The sequence below is a fragment of the Trachypithecus francoisi genome, unplaced genomic scaffold, assembly GCF_009764315.1.
Source record: "Trachypithecus francoisi isolate TF-2019V2 unplaced genomic scaffold, Tfra_2.0 Lachesis_group10, whole genome shotgun sequence".
Classification (NCBI taxonomy): domain Eukaryota; kingdom Metazoa; phylum Chordata; class Mammalia; order Primates; family Cercopithecidae; genus Trachypithecus; species Trachypithecus francoisi.
Window position 1 is genome coordinate 56,295,680 of NW_022681455.1, and position 22,888 is coordinate 56,318,567.

Sequence of the window (22,888 nt, forward strand, 5' to 3'; positions counted from 1 at the left end):
TCTCACTTTCAGAGGTGAAAACAGAAGAGAGAGCTCAGCTTAAAGCATTCATTAAGGCCCAAAGTAAAATAATAGCACTTACTATGAACCAGGCACTGTTTTAAGAACTTGACATATGTTAACTCATTTACTCCTCACAACAGCCCTACTGAGGTAGGTTCTACTACCCCAATTTTACCAATGAGGAAACAGAAGCAAAAAGTGATTATGTAACTTGTCCAAGTTCAAACAACTAGACAGTAATGAGGTCAGGATTCAGGGCTAGGCAGTCTGGCTGCAGAGCACATTGTCTTTAACCAAGAGTCAATGCAGAAAATCGAGGAATTTGGTCTCATGGTTCATTTTCTTCCTATGAGACTGGACCACTTACCAGAAATAAACATTTCAACTTTGTTTCTCACAAGAATAGTAATGAAGCAAACTAAAGAATTACCATTGCATGCTGAGAAATATAATCCAAAGATAATAAATACAAAATAAAAACACATATCCATTTCCTGTGATAGGTTTTATTCATAACAGTTTCAAGATTGACCTTAATAGTAAAACCATCCACTATGGAACAAAGAGGGCCCTGAAAATGAACCTAAATGAATGCCAGTTAACCCTCATCAAAATATTTCTAAGTGAGCCAGGTTATGTAAACCAAGTACACCTTCTTTATGATCATATCTGCTCTGGACCCTATGCCTATGCGAGGAGAATCATAAAGTCACTGTGGGGCATTGCGATATTTATCATTCCTAGTTGGCCATTCACTGCAAGCAGTGCTGCCACATCTGTCACTCTGAATTGCAACATCATAGACTCTCTTAGCTTTTCAGTTAAGTTATCCAGAACACATCATTTGATTACTGAGAGTCTGAATTTGCTCCTATATATCTCCATTTTTCCCATCAAGAGATATGCCTCTGACCTTCTTTTTCATCCCCACAGCTACTCCTCTTTCCACAGTAAGTCAAATAGAAAACCCTACTTATTATAAATTGTAATTACATTTAGTTTAATAACATTAAATTCTAATTCTAATCATTTTAATAACATTAAATTATAATTTTTAAAGTATCCTAATGAAGATCTGATTTCCTGGAGGACTTACTAACGTGCTTAGATGCTGGAACTTGCTTTATGTTTAGTCTTGTAGAAGTCATATAAGATTGGTAACAGGCAGGTTACAACCTCTTGCATTTAAACATGCCAGATGAGTCACAAAAGGCATTCTCAGTAATACACTATTCAACTTATCACTAAAACAAAAGAGAATGGAAATTAATTTCAAAGTACGGAATAATTTGGCATCTTTTTTGGCATTAATACCATAAATATTTTTCACTAGATCTACTTGGTCCTAAGAGGATAATAGAGATCAGTTCCAATCAAATAATGTGAAAGGAATTGATTGTATGCGTGTGTGACTTGAAGTATTTTGAAATTATTGCAGCTAAGAAAGAAAAGGACTCATTACCTCACCTACCCCTTTTGCCAGTTTAGGCTTGTCCATGCTCTGCGTCCTCATTTTGCTTTCTCTTATATTTTCTTGAACAAACCATGATGTAACTGGATAGGGTTTCCTTTATTCTCTCTGTTAAGAACCTAAGAAATACCAGATAGTACTTCTAAACTAGCTCTCCTGAAGACTACACCATGCCAGTTTTAGATGCTCTCTCATTATTTGGATTTCCTTTTATAAAGAAAAGTATTCTGAAGAACCAGATTTCATGGCTATTTAAATATGAATGTTAATACATTATAAAGGCTACCAGAAGGTGAAACCCTTCACCACAATGACTAAAGAAAAACTAGGCTATTGATTTGAAGCTAATCTAACACTTTTTTCCAGAAAGTTCCATAAAGTATGTAATAAAATTACAAGGATAATCTGAGGATGTCCATATAGTCACCTTCTAAGGGTGCAGTTGGTATTTAAATACAAAATCTAATCATGTGTCAACACAGATATTATTTTAAGGTGTTTGAGGATTATGTTGTTTATGGTATGTATACATGAGTTTGTATTTTAAGCTAACAAATACTTAACTTACTATGCTAGGCACTTTGGAAGCATTATTTCATTTAACTCTGACAACAATGTGAATTATGAGGTAAGTGTACTAGTACGCCCCACATTTCACAGATGAGGAAAGTGAGGCTCGGAGAAGCTATGCAACTAACTATCCAAGAGCACAGAGAAGTAGAAGAGCAGATCTTGAACCCAGGTCTGCCTCAGACCAAAGTTCCTGTTCCTAAGCACTATCTAAATTTCCCCCAATTCTTTAAATGCAAGCTTGGTACCTAACCCTTAACAAGTCTATATACCTCAGTCACAAATTGGCACAGAAAAAAAGCAGTTTGGAAAATAAATGTTCTCTGTACAGAAAATCTTGGTAGAGTTAGCACTGTGTTCATTGCAGCACACATGTGCTGGTATTGGAGTCATGCCTATTCCAGATTTTCTTATCCAATGTCAGATTTCTAATCCATTTAAGCCCATTTGCAAAGTCATTCTATTTTTGTACTAATGGCTTAGAAACAGCTGGAACTATTTTAGCCAAAATTTTGAAATCTCAGATATCTATAAAAAGAAAAAAAACGGTCCACTTCAATAATCCAGAGGCCTGCAACACTGAATTCCCTTTGACTAAAGAGAATTGGCATGAATCCGTTAAACCCTCAACTGCTTTAGGAAAAGAAAAAATACTGCATATGAGTTCTGTAACCTGCACTGATGACAGTGATGATCCAGGAACATCTCATCAGGGGTCAAAGATTCCTGTTATTACAGCTGGAAGACTCATGTATATTTCTTCCTTGGCTTCATTTCAACTTTTAGAAAAGGAAAAATTCCTATTCTCTCCTAAAGCAAGTATTCAAATTCTACTGCTTAAAAATTATTCGGTGATGGTTAAGTCTCCCCTTTATAAGATCTTTTAAAGTGCCCAGTATGCTTTTTAAAAAAATATGGGCAAAACTCTACTAATAAATAACTAAAGTTTTTCTGAAAAGTGGTCTGTTGCCTCCTCCCTTGGTGGAGGGAAATTTGCAGGTGTCTTCCCTGATTAAATAAGATCCAACCCAACAGTTTTCAAACTTGAGCAAGCACTAGCGTCACCTGGAGGGCTCATTAAAACACAGGTTTCTGGGCCCCAACCTCAGGTTTTAGGTTCAGTGGGTCTAGGGCGGAGCTAGAGCCCTAGATTTTGTTTGTATTTCTCAAAGTTACCAGGTGCTTGCTGCTGCTGGCCAGATGCCACACAGCGAATCACTGCCGTAGTTCTCTGCTTTCTATAGTCGACTGCACGTTGGAATCACCTGAGAAAAGTTTTAAATATGTTAATGCTCAAAGTCCCACCCCCAGAGATTCTGAGTAATTGGTCTGGGGTGCTGCCCAAGCATCGATTTTTTTTAAGGTCCCGGAATAAGTCCATAACGCAGCAACCGTAAGGAACCTCTGGCCCACCCAACACAGCCCCAGACCCACAGCTCTGCGCGCTCAGCGCCACGTGTGGACGGACGCTGGAGACCCTTCCAAGAAGCTAAAAGCAGAGGGTGGGGTTGAGCTCAGGGGAGTAAATCAACGCACGTTATCGTACTCAGAGGCCAAACACTCCAAGGCAGGAATCTGCACCCAGAGAACCTCCCAAGATTCATTAACATGAAGTAACTTTGCAAGACAAATCCTGACATCTCAGCCTCCAGCCTGGGCGCGAAATTCACCGGACGGTTCACCAACTGCTTTGGCGCAGGGAGAAGACGGCACCCCCGGGAAACCCAAAATGCCAAATTGCAGCCACTGGAGGGCCAGCCCTGAGGCCCCCCGAGATGTCATTCTGGCAGCGAGAGGGGAGTAGGAGGTATCTCCTTACCTGGCGCAGTATCCAGGCTCGGGGTTGCAGTCGCTGCCAGCTGAGTGTTGCACCAGGGGGACAGGTATGTTTCAGGCAGTGGCAAGCCCAACCCGAGCAAGACCTGAGCTGAAACAGATTGGCAGCCCTCCGCCCGGAGTCCGTTCTCCCTGCAGCGGCCAGTGCAGAGCGCAGAGGCTCAGAAACTCGCTCTCAGCCCCCTGGAGGCGGAGCCCGGGAGATAAGGTTCGCGCTCCCCACCCGCCCCCTTTCCTTGGCCGAGGACCAGAGGGTGGATTTTGGATCTGGATCTTGAAGGGCGAACTGCTAGTGTCGCCCTGGTGGAAACACTCAGTACAAATCCTGCTAGCATCAGAAAATGCACGATTGAGGATTGAAAACGAGGGTGGAGGAGGACCAGGGAAGCGCGAGGAGAGAGGCAGAATAAGGGACTGCCAGGAAAGCAGGAAAGGCAATTCATTGAAAGGACAAGCACCAAAGGAGGCAAACACGTGGGCAAAACCAGAGCATCGCCTGCACTGATCGAAGAAGGCCTGCCTCCCTCGCCGAAGGAGAACTCCCCTCTGGGGCATCAAGGTCCGTTGCAGCGGACTGATGTTCCTTGCTTTTAACCAAAAGTAATAGCTGCTCCAAAACCTGAGGGAAGTTCACTTTCAGATGGTCAAGTGGGCAGTGACCTTTGAGGACTTAGCAATTACAAGGGAAGCCTCGGAATAAGGTGACAGCCTTATGACAAGATAAAGATTCTGTCTGCTCTGCCCGTTTGAGTCCATTCTTCACAGAGCAGCCAGAAAGTTCTTTAACATTCATGTGCTTTCCCTATTACCTGTCACTCTTCTTTTCCACCCCACACCCCTCCTACCCCAACACAAACAAAACCTGTTTGCCCTTTCTTATACACACCAGTGTGTTCTCATATCACTAGGCATTTCTTCTGCCTCCAAAACTTTGTCCTATCATAGTTGCCTGCTTCTGTTCATCAAGTTCTCCACTCAAATGACACTTTGAGTGAGTCCATCCTGTACATCCCGTCCAAATGGAATGCCCAGCCCCACTTTGGTTTCAACAGATCACTTATTGCTATCTGAAGTTTTTTATACGTTTGTTGCTTGTTTGTTTCCTATCCAACTCAATCTATGCTCTATGAGGGCAGGAAATTGGTCTTGTCCCCAGCTGTGTTGCCTGAGCCTAGAACAATACCTGGAATACACAAGGTGCTCAATAAATATTGGCTAAATGAATATGTGAATTAATTTCTTCCCGTGGGAATAGGTTCACAAAGAAATGCCTTCTTCAATAACTAAATCTCACTTAATTCAGGTGTGATACAAACATCTTCGAATTATCATTTCCTGAATTTCCTTATTCATTCATGTTGGATTCTACTGTTATGAAAATATGATAAGAGAACATTGCTTTGGATTTGGTAACGTCTTATTAGATATGACACCAAAAGCAGAAGCAATTCAAGAAAAAGTAAGTTAGACTTCATCAAAATTTAATATGTTGTGCTTCAAACCACTCTATCTAGAAAGTAAACAGCCCACAGACTAAGAAAATATTTGGATACCATATATACAATTAGATTCTTGTGTCCAGATATATAAAAATCTTACAACTCAAGAGTAAAAAGACAATTTAAAAATGCACAAAATATTCAGACGTTTCTCCAAAGACGATCTACTAATGGCCAATAAGAACATGAATGAATGCTAAACATAATTAGCCGTTGGAGAAATGAAAATTAAAACCACAAGCAGATACACTTTATACCACTAGGATGGCTAAAATAAGAAAGACAAACAATAAGTGTTAGGGAGGATGTGGAGAAATTGGAACACTCATGTATTCCTAGTGGGCTTGTAAAAATGATTCAGCCACTTCGGAAAACAGTTTGCCATTCTCTAAAATGTTCAATGTAGAGTTAACATATGACCTGATAAATTTATTCTTCAGTAGATAGCCAAGAAAATCAAAAATGTATATCCACATCAACACTTGTATATGAATATTCATAGGAAAGTTACTTATAAAGCCAAAGGTGGTAACAACCCAAATGTCTATCAGCAGATGAATGGATAAGAAAAGTGTGTTCTATCCCTACAATGGAATATTATTCTGCCATAAAAAGGAATGAAACGCTACATACTAAAGCATGGTTGAACCTAAGCATGTTAACTAAAGAAGCCAGTCACAAAAAAAAAAAAAAAAAACACTTACTGTATAATTCCGTCAATATAAAATGTTCAGAATAAGCACATCCATTAGAATAAGCACATTAAATCGAAGGGCCTAATACATAATAACTGTATTCTATCTAAGAGGATATGACCTATGTATTCTGTCTAAGAAAATATAACAATCCCAGTTTCCAGACTTCTCTTAAAAGTGATATGTTCATTACAACAATCATTCTCTTAGCAACCTCTGATATTTCTTTAAGTGCTGCACAAGTCATGAATTCATAGCCCTACCCTGAAAATAACTGGGAAATATTTCAGATGCTCACTGCTGAACTATAGACCTTGGGCTGCTGTTTCCAGAAACATCACAGCCCAGAGGCCCATGATTTTACAGGAGTGATTGTAGTAGTCCTTGGTTTGGGTTCATATGATAACATCACTGGGACATTCAACCTGCCAGTGTCCACATGGACTGGTTTACACATGAACCTTTGAACCAATGGGGCCAGTTAGAGGTCTCTCCAGGACTTTGGAAGGAAAGAGAGTTAGTTAGTTGTTTTCTTAGATTGTGAACTCCAAGTACCATGTAAGCCTAGCTCTTCCTAGGAGAGACACTGACTGAGAATGAAGCCAACAAAGAGAAAAGTAGAACTCAAGAAAGACAGAAAACAAGCTACTGACATCATTAGAGTAGCTACATTCAGCCATTACTGAAACTAGGCCTACTTCTGTATTTTTTCCTAGTGAGCCTTTTTTGTTTAAGCTCATTTGAATTGAGTCTCTGTTGTTCTCAACCAGAAGAATTCTAAACTGAACACCCAAAACCAATTCAGATACTGAAAGACTCTTAAGAAAACAGAAGGTCCATATAAAATCCTTTTGTATCTTAAATTCTGCTCAGACATTTTGCTTTAAATGTTAAATATCAATGCTTAAAATAGCTTGGCAAAAATAATAACTATTTTAATAAGTTCTCTTAAAAGTCCAAAACCCCAAGGAAATTTGACTGATTCTAATTTGGTTGAGTCACCTGCAAGTCTTACTTCTGAAGCATGTTCTTAGATCCAGATATAACACCCCAAATTGACAGGTAAAGATGAAAAAAATCACAAATATACACTGAAGTGTAGTCACAGACTACTTGGACATAATTCTTCTATTTTATCATCCTCAATTTCAGAGTCCCAAAATCTTCTCGCCAAGAGAACATTGAGTGAAATCATATTTTCTAGGGTTTAGCTCACATTTCTTATATTTTTATCTTAGGGCTGAAAGTCCAATTCAACTTTCCTCACATTAAACCATAAGTAAAAATAAGAAACTACCTTATTTCTAACTAGCTATAGAGATGATTTCCTATTAGGCCTCTTCTTACAGAAACTCTTCAAGAGATGATTCTTTGTGGTAACCCAGTGAAGAGGGAGGACAAGAGGTGGTTGGCCTCTGTGTTGAAATTGTTTATATACAAGCATCCTCAAAGCAGAGGGAAGATATATTTTTTGTTAGTTAATTTATTTTGACTGAAATGTATCTAAAGTGAAAGCACATGGCAAGTACTGGTTTCCCCTTGAATTATGGTTAAACCTTGAAAATAGAGGTTTATCAATAAGGATTCTATAAGCACTTGAATTCTTTACAGACATGGTTAGTAACAGACTGGGATCAATAACAGAATTAAATTTCTATTAATTTTGAAGTTAACTTATGAGTATATATCAAAATAATTGTTTATAAAGCTCCCTTGGTTGGATATGTATGAGCACGTGTAAAAAAATGGGAAATATTTGAGAATACTGAAGTTATTTGGTGTGTTTTCCTAAAAGCTATAAATATCCCAGCTCCTTAACTTTTCTTAAAGGCCATATTTTTATTACTCCAGCCATTCTCTTAGCAGTCCTCGATTTCTTCAAGTGCTGCAAAGGTCTCCAGCTAATTTTTCATGTAGAAAATCAGTGAAGACTACTTGGAGAAGACATCCCACAGTATGCTGCTTGCTTTAGAAAAGAAAAAGAATCCTGTACCATTTAGTTTCACAAATTCTCATTAATTATCCCTAGATTTTTACCTGATGTAAATGACAAGTTGATGGGTGCTAACGAGTTGATGGATGCAGCACACCAACATGGCACAAGTATACACATGTAACAAACTTGCACGTTGTGCACATGTACCCTAGAACTTAAAGTATAATAAAAAAAATTATCCCTAGATTTTTTTTCTGTCATGATAAGCCATTTATGACCCAACTTGCATTATTTTCTTCAGGTAAATGACTCAGCACTCATTCCCTTAAATTTCAATTCTGTTTAATTTCAAATACTCTACTATACAGGTCACTTTGATTAGATTTAAGAGATATTTCATTATATGTCATATGAAAAATTAGGATGATGGATGAAATGCTGTCTATGGCTCTTTCCAGCTCTAATTGCTATGGGGTCGGTCAAGTCATAATCATAATCATACATTACAAGCCGCATATTTTATTTCTCGTGTTCTATAAACCATAGGTAATTGAATAAATAGTCTTCTAAATTCATAACTTTCTTTTTCAATTCTGGGTATAAAATCTTTTTTTCCTAACCTTATAGAGTGATCATTGTTGTTAAGAGGGTGTGTGTGTGTGAGTGTGTGTGTTTAGTGTTTGTATGGATTTTGCCTCAGTCTAATTGCATAGAGCGCTGTGAAGCGAGTCTTTTCTTAATGATATGAATGCCTTTTTTATCAGATGTTATGTCTAGAACTTGTCTTCAGAAATTAGGCCACTTGCCTGCATTACATCCTGTTGTAAGGAACAGAGAGGGAAATATCTCCTTCCTGCTCTGCCAACGATTTCTCTGGCTACAAGCATACTTAGGAAGCCTTATGTAGCAGCAATGGGTAGGCATGAATGCCTTGGCTCTCTGCATGTCATATTTACAAGGATGCCAAGTTATTAAAACAGAGCAGTCCCTCTGCTGTGGCAGAGTCATCGTCTGGATCCTAGATATCTGGAAGATGTGGCTTCACCCTCAATGCTTCTAAAAGCTCATGTCTGATAAGCCTTTGGGGGCTGAATTCAAGAAAGCCACAATGTATCTGGTAAGGTCCAAAAGGAACCCATCCCTGCTTCTCACCACAGCTGCTATCTGAGAGGAGGGGACGGCACAGGATGGGCTCCACAGGGTTCTTCTAAACCTGAACCGCAACAGTTCTAGGAGGTCTGCTTGACTTCGCTGGAAGAAAGGCCCTCACCCAAGGTTCTCAGTGATTGCTGAAGTCTAAGGATGTAAGAGGATACTTCTAGACTCTCCCTGCGAATTATTCTGATGTTTTCCTAAGGAAAAGTTAAGAAGCTTTTGAACAGTTTTAGCTGAGACTTTAGCCTATTAAATAGTTGCTGAACAAAGAAATAAGGTTCTCTAGATGACAACGAGGTTAAAGACCAGGCTAAAATTACTAAAGTCAATTCAATGGTCTCATAACACTTCTCAGCTCCAGCTGCTCTGACTGTGTTCTTTACAGATCTGGAAAACTTAATCTGAAGATGATCTTATAGGGCTTCTGATGCGACACTTTTATTTCTGGTGGATATAGGGTTGTGAACAGAGATGAAAAATACTCATCTCATAAACAACATTGTGTTTTCCTTTCAAATCCTAACAGAATATATCTTAATTCCAGCATTTTCATTCTAGGTGAAAATTTGTTTTGTGACAGTTCCTTACTTTTTAAAAAAGTTCCCCATGGATGGAAAAAAAATTTAATTTGCATCAAATTAGATTGTTGAAAACTTGAGGGGGCGGAGCAAGATGGCCGAATAGGAACAGCTCCAGTCTCCAACTCCCAGCGCAAGCGACACAGAAGACCGGTGATTTCTGCATTTTCAACTGAGGTACTGGGGTCATCTCTCTAGGGAGTGCCGGACAATCGGTGCTGGTCAGCTGCTGCAGCCTGACCAGCGTGAGCTGAAGCAGGGCGAGGCATCGCCTCACCTGGAAGCGCAAGGGGGAAGGGAATCCCTTTTCCTAGCCAGGGGAAATGAGACACACAACACCTGGAAAATCGGGTAACTCCCACCCCAATACTGCGCTTTAAGGAAACAGGCACACCAGGAGAATATATCCCACACCTGGCCGGGAGGGTCCCACGCCCACGGAGCCTCCCTCACTGCTAACACAGCCGTCTGCCGCGATCTATCTGCAAGGCAGCAGCGAGGCTGGGGGAGGGGCGCCCGCCATTGTTGAGGCTTAAGTAGGTAAACAAAGCCGCTGGGAAGCTCGAACTGGGTGGAGCTCACAGCAGCTCAAGGAAACCTGCCTGTCTCTGTAGACTCTACCTCTGCGGACAGCGCACAGCTGCAGTCCATTAGGGGAAAGAGCGGGGCCATTGCAGACGCGAATGACTCTGTCTGACAGCTTTGGGGAGAGCCGTGGATCTCCTAACGCGGAGGTTGAGATCTGAGAACGGACAGACTGCCTGCTCAGGTGGGTCCCTGACCCCTGAGTAGCCTAGCTGGGAGACATCCCCCACTAGGGGCAGTCTGACACCCCACACCTCACAGAGTGGAGTCACCCCTGAGAGGAAACTTCCAAAGAAAGAATCAGACAGGTACACTCGCTGTTCAGCAATATTCTATCTTCGGCAACCTCTGCTGCTGACACCCAGGAAACAGGCTCTGGAGTGGACCTCAAGCAATCTCCAACAGACCAACAGACAGTCCTTCTGACTGTCAGACGGAAAACTATCAACAGGAAGGACATCTATACCAAAACCCCATCAGTACGTCACCATCATCAAAGACCAGACAGACAAAACCACAAAGATGGGGAAGAAGCAGGCAGAAAAGCTGGAAATTCAAAAAATAAGAGCACATCTCCTCCTGCAAAGGAGCGCAGCCCATCGCCAGCAACGGATCAAAGCTGGTCAGAGAATGACTTTGACGAGATGAGAGAAGAAGGCTTCAGTCCATCAAACCTCTCAGAGCTAAAGGAGGAATTATGTACCCAGCGCAAAGAAACTAAAAATCTTGAAAAAAAAAGGAAGAATTGACAGCTAGACTAATTAATGCAGAGAAGATCATAAACGAAATGACAGAGATGAAAACCATGACACGAGAAATACGTGACAAATGCACAGCTTCAGTAACCGACTCGATCAACTGGAAGAAAGAGTATCAGCGATTGAGGATCAAATGAATGAAATGAAGCGAGAAGAGAAACCAAAAGAAAAAAGAAGAAAAAGAAATGAACAAAGCCTGCAAGATGGGATTATGTAAAAAGACCAAATCTACGTCTGATTGGGGTGCCTGAAAGTGAGGGGGAAAATGGAACCAAGTTGGAAAATACTCTTCAGGATATCATCCAGGAGAACTTCCCCAACCTAGTAGGGCAGGCCAACATTCAAATTCAGGAATACAGAGAACGCCACAAAGATACTCCTCCAGAAGAGCAACTCCAAGACACATAATTGCCAGATTCACCAAAGTTGAAATGAAGGAAAAAATCTTAAGGGCAGCCAGAGAGAAAGGTCGGGTTACCCACAAAGGAAGCCCATCAGACTAACAGCAGACCTCTCGTCAGAAACTCTACAAGCCAGAAGAGAGTGGGGGCCATATTCAACGTTCTTAAAGAAAAGAATTTTCAACCGAGAATTCATATCCAGCCAAACTAAGCTTCATCAGTGAAGGAGAAATAAAATCCTTTACAGATAAGCAAATGCTTAGAGATTTTGTCACCACCAGGCCTGCCTTACAAGAGACCCTGAAGGAAGCCCTAAACATGGAAAGGAACAACCGTACCAGCCATTGCAAAAACATGCCAAAATGTAAAGACATCGAGGCTAGGAAGAATTGCATCAACAACGAGCAAAATAACCAGTTAATATCATAATGACAGGATCAAGTTCACACATAACAATATTAACCTTAAATGTAAATGGACTAAATGCTCCAATTAAACACAGACTGGCAAACTGGATAAAGAGACAAGACCCATCAGTCTGCTGTATTCAGGAGACCCATCTCACATGCAGAGACATACATAGGCTCAAAATAAAGGGGATGAGGAAGCTACCAAGCAAATGGAGAACAAAAAAAAGCAGGGGTTGCAATCCTAGTCTCTGATAAAACAGACTTTAAACCATCAAAGATCAAAAGAGACAAAGGGCCATTACATAATGGTAAAGGGATCAATTCAACAGGAAGAGCTAACTCTCCTAAATATCTATGCACCCAATACAGGAGCACCCAGATTCATAAAGCAAGTCTTAGAGACCTACAAAGAGACTTAGACTCCCATACAATAATAATGGGAGACTTCAACACTCCACTGTCAACATTAGACAGATCAACGAGACAGAAAGTTAACAAGGATATCCGGAATTGAACTCATCTCTGCACCAAGCGGACCTAATAGACATCTATAGAACTCTCCACCCCAAATCAACAGAATATACATTCTTCTCAGCACCACATCACACTTATTCCAAAATTGACCACATATTGGAAGTAAAGCACTCCTCAGCAAATGTACAAGAACAGAAATTATAACAACTGTCTCTCAGACCACAGTGCAATCAAACTAGAACTCAGGACTAAGAAACTCAATCAAAACCGCTCAACTACATGGAACTGAACAACCTGCTCCTGAATGACTACTGGGTACATAACGAAATGAAAGCAGAATAAAGATGTTCTTCGAAACCAATGAGAACAAAGATACAACATACCAGAATCTCTGGGACACATTTAAAGCGTGTGTAGAGGAAATTTATAGCACTAAATGCCCACAAGAGAAAGCAGGAGAGATCTAAAATTGACACTCTAACATCACAATTAAAAGAACTAGAGAGGCAAGAGCAAACACATTCAAAAGCTAGCAGAAGGCAATAACTAAGATCAGAGCAGAACTGAAGGATAGAGACACAAAAAACCCTCCAAAAAATCAATGAATCCAGGAGTTGGTTTTTTGAAAAGATCAACAAAATTGACAGACCGCTAGCTAGACTAATAAGAGAAAGAGAGAGGAATCAAATAGTCGCAATAAAAAATGATAAAGGGGATATCACCACCGACCCCACAGAAATACAAACAACCATCAGAGAATACTATAAATGCCTCTACGCAAATCAACTAGAAAATCTAGAAGAAATGGATAATTTCCTGGACACTTACACTCTCCCAAGACTAAACCAGGAAGAAGTTGAATCCCTGAATAGACCAATAGCAGGCTCTGAAATTGAGGCAACAATTAATAGCCTACCCACCAAAAAGTCCAGGACCAGATGGATTCACAGCTGAATTCTACCAGAGGTACAAGGAGGAGCTGGTACCATTCCTTCTGAAACTATTTCAATCAATAGAAAAAGAGGGAATCCTCCCTAACTCTTTTTGAGGCCAACATCATCCTGATACCAAAGCCTGGCAGAGACACAACAAAAAAAGAGAATTTTAGACCAATATCCCTGATGAACATCGATGCAAAAATCCTCAATAAAATACTGGCAAACCGGATTCAGCAGCACATCAAAAAGCTTATCCACCATGATCAAGTGGGCTTCATCCCTGGGATGCAAGGCTGGTTCAACATTCGCAAATCAATCAACGTAATCCAGCATATAAACAGAACCAAAGACAAGAACCACATGATTATCTCAATAGATGCAGAAAAGGCTTTTGACAAAATTCAACAGCCCTTTATGCTAAAAACGCTCAATAAATTCGGTATCGATGGAATGTACCTCAAAATAATAAGAGCTATTTATGACAAACCCACAGCTAATATCATACTGAATGGGCAAAAACTGGAAAAATCCCTTTGAAAAGTGGCACAAGACAGGGATGCCCTCTCTCACCACTCCTATTCAACATCGTGTTGGAAGTTCTGGCTAGGGCAATCAGGCAAGAGAAAGAAATCAAGGGTATCCAGTTAGGAAAAGAAGAAGTCAAATTGTCCCTGTTTGCAGATGACATGATTGTATATTTAGAAAACCCCATTGTCTCAGCCCAAAATCTCCTTAAGCTGATAAGCAACTTCAGCAAAGTCTCAGGATACAAAATTAATGTGCAAAAATCCCAAGCATTCTTATACACCAGTAACAGACAAGCAGAGAGCCAAATCAGGAATGAACTTCCATTCACAATTGCTTCAAAGAGAATAAAATACCTAGGAATCCAGCTTACAAGGATGTAAAGGACCTCTTCAAGGAGAACTACAAACCACTGCTCAGTGAAATCAAAGAGACACAAACAAATGGAAGAACATACCATGCTCATGGATAGGAGAATCAATATCGTGAAAATGGCCATACTGCCCGGTGATTTATAGATTCAATGCCATCCCCATCAAGCTACCAATGACTTTCTTCACAGAATTGGAAAAAACGGCTTTAAAGTTCATATGGAACCAAAAAAGAGCCCGCATTGCCAAGACAATCCTAAGTCAAAAGGACAAAGCTGGAGGTGTCACGCTACCTGACTTCAAACTATACTACAAGGCTACAGTAACCAAACAGCATGGTACTGGTACCACAACAGAGAAATAGACCAATGGAACAGAACAGAGTCCTCAGAAATAATACCACACATCTACAGCCATCTGATCTTTGACAAACCTGACAAAAACAAGAAATGGGGAAAGGATTCCCTATTTAATAAATGGTGCTGGGAAAATTGGCTAGCCATAAGTAGAGCTGAAACTGGATCCTTTCCTTACCCCTTATACGAAAATTATTCAAGATGGATCAGAGACTTAAATGTTAGACCTAATACCATAAAAACCCTAGAAGAAAATCTAGGTAGTACCATTCAGGACATAGGCATGGGCAAGGACTTCATGTCTAAAACACCAAAAGCAACGGCAGCAAAAGCAAAAATTGACACATGGGATCTAATTAAACTAAAGAGCTTTTGCACAGCTAAAGAAACTACCATCAGAGTGAACAGGCAACCTACAGAATGGGAGAAAATTTTTGCAACCTACTCATCTGACAAAGGGCTAATATCCAGAATCTACAAAGAACTCAAACAAATATACAAGAAAAAAACAAACAACCCCATCAAAAGTGGGGAAAGGATATGAACAGACATTTCTCAAAAGAAGACATCCATACAGTCAACTGACACATGAAAAAATGCTCATCATCACTCGCCATCAGAGAAATGCAAATCAAAACCACAATGAGATACCATCTCACACCAGTTAGAATGGCAATCATTAAGAAGTCAGGAAACAACAGGTGTTGGAGAGGATGTGGAGAAATAGGAACACTTTTACACTGTTGGTGGGATTGTAAACTAGTTCAACCATTATGGAAAACAGTATGGCGATTCCTCAAGGATCTAGAACTAGATGTACCATATGACCCAGCCATCCCACTACTGGGTATATACCCAAAGGATTATAAATTACTCTACTACAAAGACACATGCACACGTATGTTTATTGCGGCACTATTCACAATAGCAAAGACTTGGAATCAACCCAAATGTCCATCTGTGACAGACTGGATTAAGAAAATGTGGCACATATACACCATGGAATACTATGCAGCCATAAAAAAGGATGAGTTTGTGTCCTTTGTAGGGACATGGATGCAGCTGGAATCCATCATTCTTAGCAAACTATCACAAGAAGAGAAACCAAACACCGCATGTTCTCACTCATAGGTGGGAACTGAACAATGAGATCACTTGGACTCGGGAAGGGGAACATCACCCACTGGGGCCTATCATGGGGAGGGGGGAGGAGGGAGGGATTGCATTGGGGAGTTATACATGATATAAACATCATGCACATGTACCCTATAACTTAAAGTATAATAATAAAAAAAAAAAAACTTGATAAGCAAATACTCAAAATCAGCATAACTTACGTGCAGTATCGAAAGTAAAGCTTCCAATAAGAAGAGATTCAATGCTGTACTCTATACAATATAGCTTACATTAAAGAGGGTAAAATATAGACGGAAGATTTTGAAGTCTAATTATTTGTTCTCTCACTTCTCTGGCCAAATAATATTTTTTTTTTAAAAAAAAAAAGGGTTATGAGGCCCCTTTCATGGTCACTGCTATATTCTTTGCAGTCCCACGTGTGAGTGAAACTAACATGTTCAATGTTAGTTGAACAATGCTTCACTGTTCAAGAGGCCGATAAATTTATCAGTTAAAGGAGAAATGAGCATGGGCAGGTTCAGTTAGAATTTGTCCATAATCAATCATTCAAAATACAAGTAAATTCATGTCATTGCACAGAGGAGCTCTAAATTTAAGTTTATACAAAATCAGATACAGACTCTGATGAATCTTACATTTTCCATAATATAAAGAAAGATTTCTCCATTAAACACTGATTTACAATGTCTGGGGAGTAAGAAAGTTCTATGAGATCTCACAACAGGATGTGTCAAAAGCAGAAGCTGAATAAATGTAGGGCTGTGTTGAAAAAAGAGATAAAAATCATAAAGCATGTGAATCTTATTCCCCCAGAAAATTCTCACTACTAGCAAGTTTGGACATGATTAACACTTTGTTTTATTATTGCACTTAAAATAGTTTAAGGCAGGGTACTATGGAGCTCATTTTGCCAAAGGAAAATGTTTGTAGCTCTCATATGGTTCTAGTGAGAGTATAACTCAGTTTGAACTTTTTGGAAATAAATTTGGCATTATGCAGCAAGAGCCTTAAAATATTCATACCCTTTAACAAAGTAATTCTGTTTTTAGGAAAATATCCAATAGAACAATCAGAAAAGTAGGTAAATATTTGTATACAAGATATACATATATTAACACACAAATATAATATTAACACATTCTTTATAATGGGCAAGAAAAAAATGAAGAAAGAAACCCAGAAGCCCCCAAATTGTGGATAGGTTAAATCAGGGGTTAGCAAACATTTTCTGTAAAGACCCAAATAATAAATATTGTAGGCTATGCTGTCAATTTTACAATCACTACTCTGTCATTGTTCTGTGAAAGCAGCCACAGAAAATAGTAAATAAGTGGATATCACCATATTCCAATAAACCTTTATTAATGAACAGTGAAATTTAAATTCATGTAATTTTCAAATATCATAAAATATTCATTTAATCTTTTCAACAATTTAAAAATGTAAAAACCATTTTTAGCTTATGGGCTTCACAAAAACAGGTGCCAGGTCAGATTTGTCAACCCCTGCATTAAATTATAGTGTTATCATTAAAATTTATGTTCATTATTTCATCAGTCAGAAATTATACAATGAGAGAGAGGAAAACTAGAAGATAATACACGGGTATTTACGGATTGAGGATATGGATAATATGGGTAATTTTTCTTTTATTCTTTATGTTTCATATTCTTGAAGTTTTTTACAATAAGTACATCTTATTTTGTAATAAAAATGATATTCTTAAGGGGTGCCTTTTTGATGAAAAATATTCATTTCTTTCTCATTCTTTAAACATTACTCAGAAATTTTGGACTTTCTGAAATTCTTGACAACATTCACAATGTATTTTTAGCAATAAGTTTTAAACAACACCATTTTTTTAAGCAGTAGCTAATAATTTATTTATTTTCAGGGGTACATACTTCTTAAAATTAAATACTTAGATTTTAGCCCTAAAATCAGAGTCTGCCCTATGCTCTTTTTTTAGGTACCCTTCAGCCTCTGCCCAGCTACTTAGCAAATGCATACTGCCAAGCTCCCCTGAAATTGCACTAAAACACCTCCAACTACTCCACTCTACCTGCATCCAGTGGAGGACTTCAAATGCATCCGTCTAACCTTAGGTCCTCACCAGTCAAAGACCACACACATGCACTCTATTTGCACATCTCTAGACCTGTTATTAGCTCACAGGTAGCAAGCTACCTGTCACTTGTTGAGTCAGTGCTGGCAAGTTTTTAACTGATAATGGCTCACTTTGTAGGACCTCCAGAAATATTTTTATATTTATTTTAAAGAAGCTTTGGAATCTTCATATCTTAATTCAGTTGAATAATTAGCTGATAAGCAATTTTCAGGCATCCAAGCCAGCATTTCTCAAATGTGTTTCACAAACATGTGTCCTATGAAATATTTCAAGAAAAAAACAACAGATCTGTATTCGGATTATTTCGAGAGCTGCTGCATACAATATCTCATCTCCTAAGGTTTACAGTTCATTATTAACATATTAAGGGCTCTGCAAAATCCAAAACTAAAAATACCCATTTAACTTTTATTCCTTGTATCCCAAACTTATTTGTACTCCCCCTTTGTTTTAATAGGAACACATAGACATTCAGGAGAAGCAGTGTTCTCAAGGGACTCTTGGAGATACCCTGATTTGGCCAGTAGAAGAAACGATTTGGGAAGGGAAGAATAGAATAATGAGTTCTAGCATCCCTCAAAGCATTCTACATTGGATTGTGATGGTCAGAGACACTGAGACAGAACCATCCTGGCCTGGAGTTTACTGCATTCCCCCAACGCTTCTTCAATGCTGCCATTTGCATTTCTACTTAGACTACTGAGTGCCTTCCACTCCCTCCATCTCCATTTGTTGCTTTTCCTTCCATTCATCTCTCTGACTCCACACTACTGGCGCTATCATTCTACTACATTCCCATCATTGCTGAGTGCTCACTCACTAATTATGTATTTAAATTTGAATTGAAAAATCATAGCTTCTCCTGGCTGCTTCCAAATATTAGTATATGTTTTCAGTATTTATGAGAAACACAACTGACATTTTTAGAAAATTACATTCTGTCTGCAAAAACATATGTATCCAACTGTGATGAGATTAGATGTTCTTGCATCTATTTTTCTAAGAATTGGGCACATCCAATACAGTCTTCTCTGAATGCATTTCATTGTTTCTCTTTTGGCAGTATCTTTCAAATGTCCTATCACTCGGGAGAGTTATGCATTATACTTTAATTTAATTAATAGCTTCTTAGAAAAACATGCACTTTTCCCAAAAGCAAAATGCTACAGTCAATCTGCAAAGGACATAGAATATTGCTGCTACTTTCATAAAACCAATTATTTCAGACGCAAATATGTGCTCTCTATAACTAGAGCTTAAAGAAACACATGGCACACAGCCAGTTCAGCCTTTGCTTTCTGTGCTGTAATATGATATACTGGAGTCATTCTGGGCATTTTCAGATGTCTCATTATTGAGGAGAGAAAGCGTGGCATACTTTCCCACATTAACCTTTGAATTCTAACCCAGAGTGTAGATGTGACCCACTACCTCCCCTCCACACACACAGCATGTTTCAAACTCAACAAAAGTGAAAGAGACTTGGAACCAAACAATGAGTTCAATTTAACAGGAGAATATTCCTTTAGATTGTAGAATTAAGTTATATTATTTTTTATCCTCCCTCAAGACACAACTCTAAATGACTCTGTAACCATGGACTTAACTCACAAGAAAGGCTTGGATAAAAATAATTAAACAAAAGATGTGAGGTACTATTATATTATTACAGAAAACATGGAATCTGGCCAGGCGCAGTGGCTCACGCCTGTAATCCCAGCACTTTGGGAGGCCAAGGCACGTGGATCACCTGAGGTCAGGAGTTCGGGAGCAGCCTGGCGAAACCTTGTCTGTACAAAACATACAAAAATTAGCCAGGCATGGTGGTGTGCACCTGTAATCCCAGCTACTTGGGAGGTTGAAGCAGGAGAATCGCTTGAACCCAGGAGGTGGAAGTTGCAGTGAGCCCAGACCACACATCTATACTCCAGCCTGGGTGACAGAGCAAGACTCTGTCAAAAAAAAATAAAGAAGGAAAAGAAAAAAAAAAGAAAAGAAAAGAAGTAGAAAGAAAGAGAGAGAGAGAGAGAAAGAAAGAAAGAAAGAAAGAAAGAAAGAAAGAAAGAAGAAGGAAGGAAGGAAGGAAGGAAGGAAGGAAGGAAGGAAGGAAGGAAGGAAGGAAGGAAGGAAGGAAGGAAGGAAGGAAGGAAGAGCAAGGAAGGAAACATCGAATCTCCAGGGAGGATTTTTTAGAAAGTAAAGTGGAAAACAATTTTGTACTAAAACAAGCCACATTTTGGAACACAATTTGCTTTAATTCACTCTGTGTATGTGTGTGTGTGTTTGTGTGTGTATACCTTTTATAGCTATATCTATACATTTAAAAAAACCCTTAGAAGTAAATCACAAACTTCTTGATTATTTTCTTACATATTAAAGTCTAATAAATATATTTATTTGAAAGACAAGTTTTAATGTCTTAATGAATTCCTCTGGTTCTTGATTTTCTTGACACTTCTTTGTCTTCACTTTTTATAGAAAATAAGGAGTTGACTATAATTCTACTACAAATCCAAAGATCTTTCAATGGTGTTTGAACCCGTGACCTCTCAGATCTCATGCCCCACCCTCTCCCTCTCCCTCACTCTGCTTTGGTTATTCTGGCACTCACTAGCACAGAAGGAACACCTCCCTCAGATTTGCACCCTAAGCACCTCTCTTGCCTGCCTCACCTGAATCATGGTCCTGGTCCAGAAGCTAGCATTACAGTCAGATTACAAGACTACTCATTGTATTAGTTAGGATAAGTCAGTGCTGAATGTTTGTATCCCTCCCAGATTCACATGTTGAAATCTTAACCTCTATGGTTATGGTATTAGCAGGTAGGGTGTTTGGGGGGATATTAGGTCATAAGGGCAGAGCCCTCTTGAATGGGATTAGTGCCCACCTAAAAGAGACCCAAGAGACCTGTTCTTTCTTGTGAGGATACAGCAAGAAGACATCGTCTGTGGACCAGAGAGCAAGCCCTCATCAGGCACTGCATCTACAGGCACCTTGGTCATGGATTTCCCAGCCTCTGGCACTGTAAAAAGATAATGTTTATTGTATTTAAGGTGCCCAGTCTAAGGGTTTTTGTGTGTGTGTGATAGTATCCTGAATGGACAAATAGTTACGCAATACTGCAATAACAAATCAGTCCCAAAATTACCGTGGGCTTAAATCAACAAGGGATTATTTCTTGTTCTCACTACAGGTGGTTCAGCGGGAAGCTCTACCTGGGGAATTGGGTGGTGGGAGCTTTACCATGTCGTATTCCATTCATCTGGAAGATGTGGTCTCTGATCCCCGCAGCAGAGGAAGAATGTGGACTTTACCTGCCTCAGCTCTGAAGTGACACATCACTTTCTCCACATTTTGTTATCCAAAACTGCAAGAGGATTAGGAAATATGGAAAAGAAAATGGAATCTTTGATAAGCTTACTGTCTCTGCGAAACTTACATATAAATAACAACTGAATAGAACAGATAGAAATTTTAGTTATTAATGCATTCAATTTCTCAAAGCTAGGGTCTTTCTTATCCCTAGGCTTTCAAATATGTTTCCTTTGCCTGACATAGTCACCATAAATGTGTCCCACCCTAAATGCTACACCTGCAAAATACTACCGAACCTTAAGGTTTTGGGCTTAAATAGTATTTCTTTGAAATTCTTAAATAATCCTCCTTCTCTCAACTTAGACCATCCTCTGTACTCTCATTTACTATTCCCACAATAACAGTAGCTAGCATTTACTAGTGGCTAGCTAGTAAATACTGTAAGCATCTACTCCACGACAGGCACTGTTCTGAGCACTTTATATTTAATCCTCACAATAAGCAAATGACATGGTATCTTAGTCTGAGCTCCCTAGAAAACAGAGCCTCGGCCAAAAGCATAATGCTAGCCCTGTAGAAAGTGAACAGTCCCCAGGAAGCAGGAGGGCAAGAAGACAGCAATGTGTCAGGAAAGAAGGGGAACATATTATAATTAGATTTGGGTCTGTTTTTCTTCTGTAGATCTGATCTAAAATTGTATTTTATTCGTCAAAGTTATACTAGAATATAAAATATTCTAGCATATTTTATACTATTAGGGACTGGGATACAGAGCTGGCTACAGCTTTGTGACAAGCTACAAATTTACTGGAAATCAAGCAATTCGGGGAGGTAGAAACGCACTGCAATGAATCTAAAAATCCAACCTCTCTCTAATTAGACAAGCAGCAGCCACCATGCAGCTCCCAGGTCTACAGTAGTGGCAGCAGCCTGGTTCTATGACCAAGGGAAGATGTTACAAGGACTACTCCAGCTAGAAAGCAAGGTGAGGACACAGATCTGGTGTGCTACAGCAACCAAATTCAGAATAATTTGGTTCAGGTTCTTGTAATTTATTTCCAGTTTTCAGATGAAGAAACTAATGCATAAAAATATATAATCTTGAACAAGGTTACACAGCTAGAAGGTGACATGGGATGCAAACCCAGAAATACTGGCCCTAAACCATACAATCCCAACCACTCCACTCCTGCAAGAATGCAGACTCCACAAAAGCAATAACTGCTTTATTCCTAGCACCTAGCACAAATACAGAGTCTAACGCATAGTATGCTTAATAGATACTTGTTGAATGAATGAATTAATAAGTGAATGAAAGAATAAGTTTTTAAATCAGTGGTATTTCATAAAGGGCCAAAGAAATTAATATGAAGGAGAGGTTACATTTCATTAGGATACTCTGGAATGGTCTATGGCAGAAGTAACATATGAGCTAGATCTTCCAAAGATTTAGAGAAAGCTCTGACCCAATGACACAAAGGCCATGTTTGGAGATTGTGGTTTTACTACAGGAAGTATTGTAATACTCTATGGAGTAGTGAATGGATAATGGAAATATGGGTGTGGTGGGAAATAAGACTTAAAACGCAACTTCGTATCAATTGTTGGAAGCTTGCCATCTTCAAGGTGAACAAGACACTTAAGCTGAAGATAACTCAAAAACTGCATTTATTACAAAAGAAAGTCCCACTCAAAACAATGCCCACAGTCAGGGAAGCGAAGCGTATGTCCCCAGAATATTCCCAAA

At 39.3% G+C, this 22,888-nt stretch overlaps 1 protein-coding gene across 2 annotated transcripts in view; it reads right to left on the reverse strand.

Moving 5' to 3' along the window:
- COL21A1 (collagen type XXI alpha 1 chain) overlaps positions 1 to 4,057 on the reverse strand; it is a 201,247-nt gene extending 197,190 nt beyond the window's left edge. For both annotated transcript variants that reach the window (XM_033217499.1, XM_033217498.1), the window contains exon 1: positions 3,864 to 4,057. The gene's annotated coding sequence lies outside the window, so the exon portion shown is untranslated. The remainder of the gene's footprint in view (positions 1 to 3,863) is intronic.
- Between the last annotated feature and the right edge of the window lie 18,831 nt (positions 4,058 to 22,888).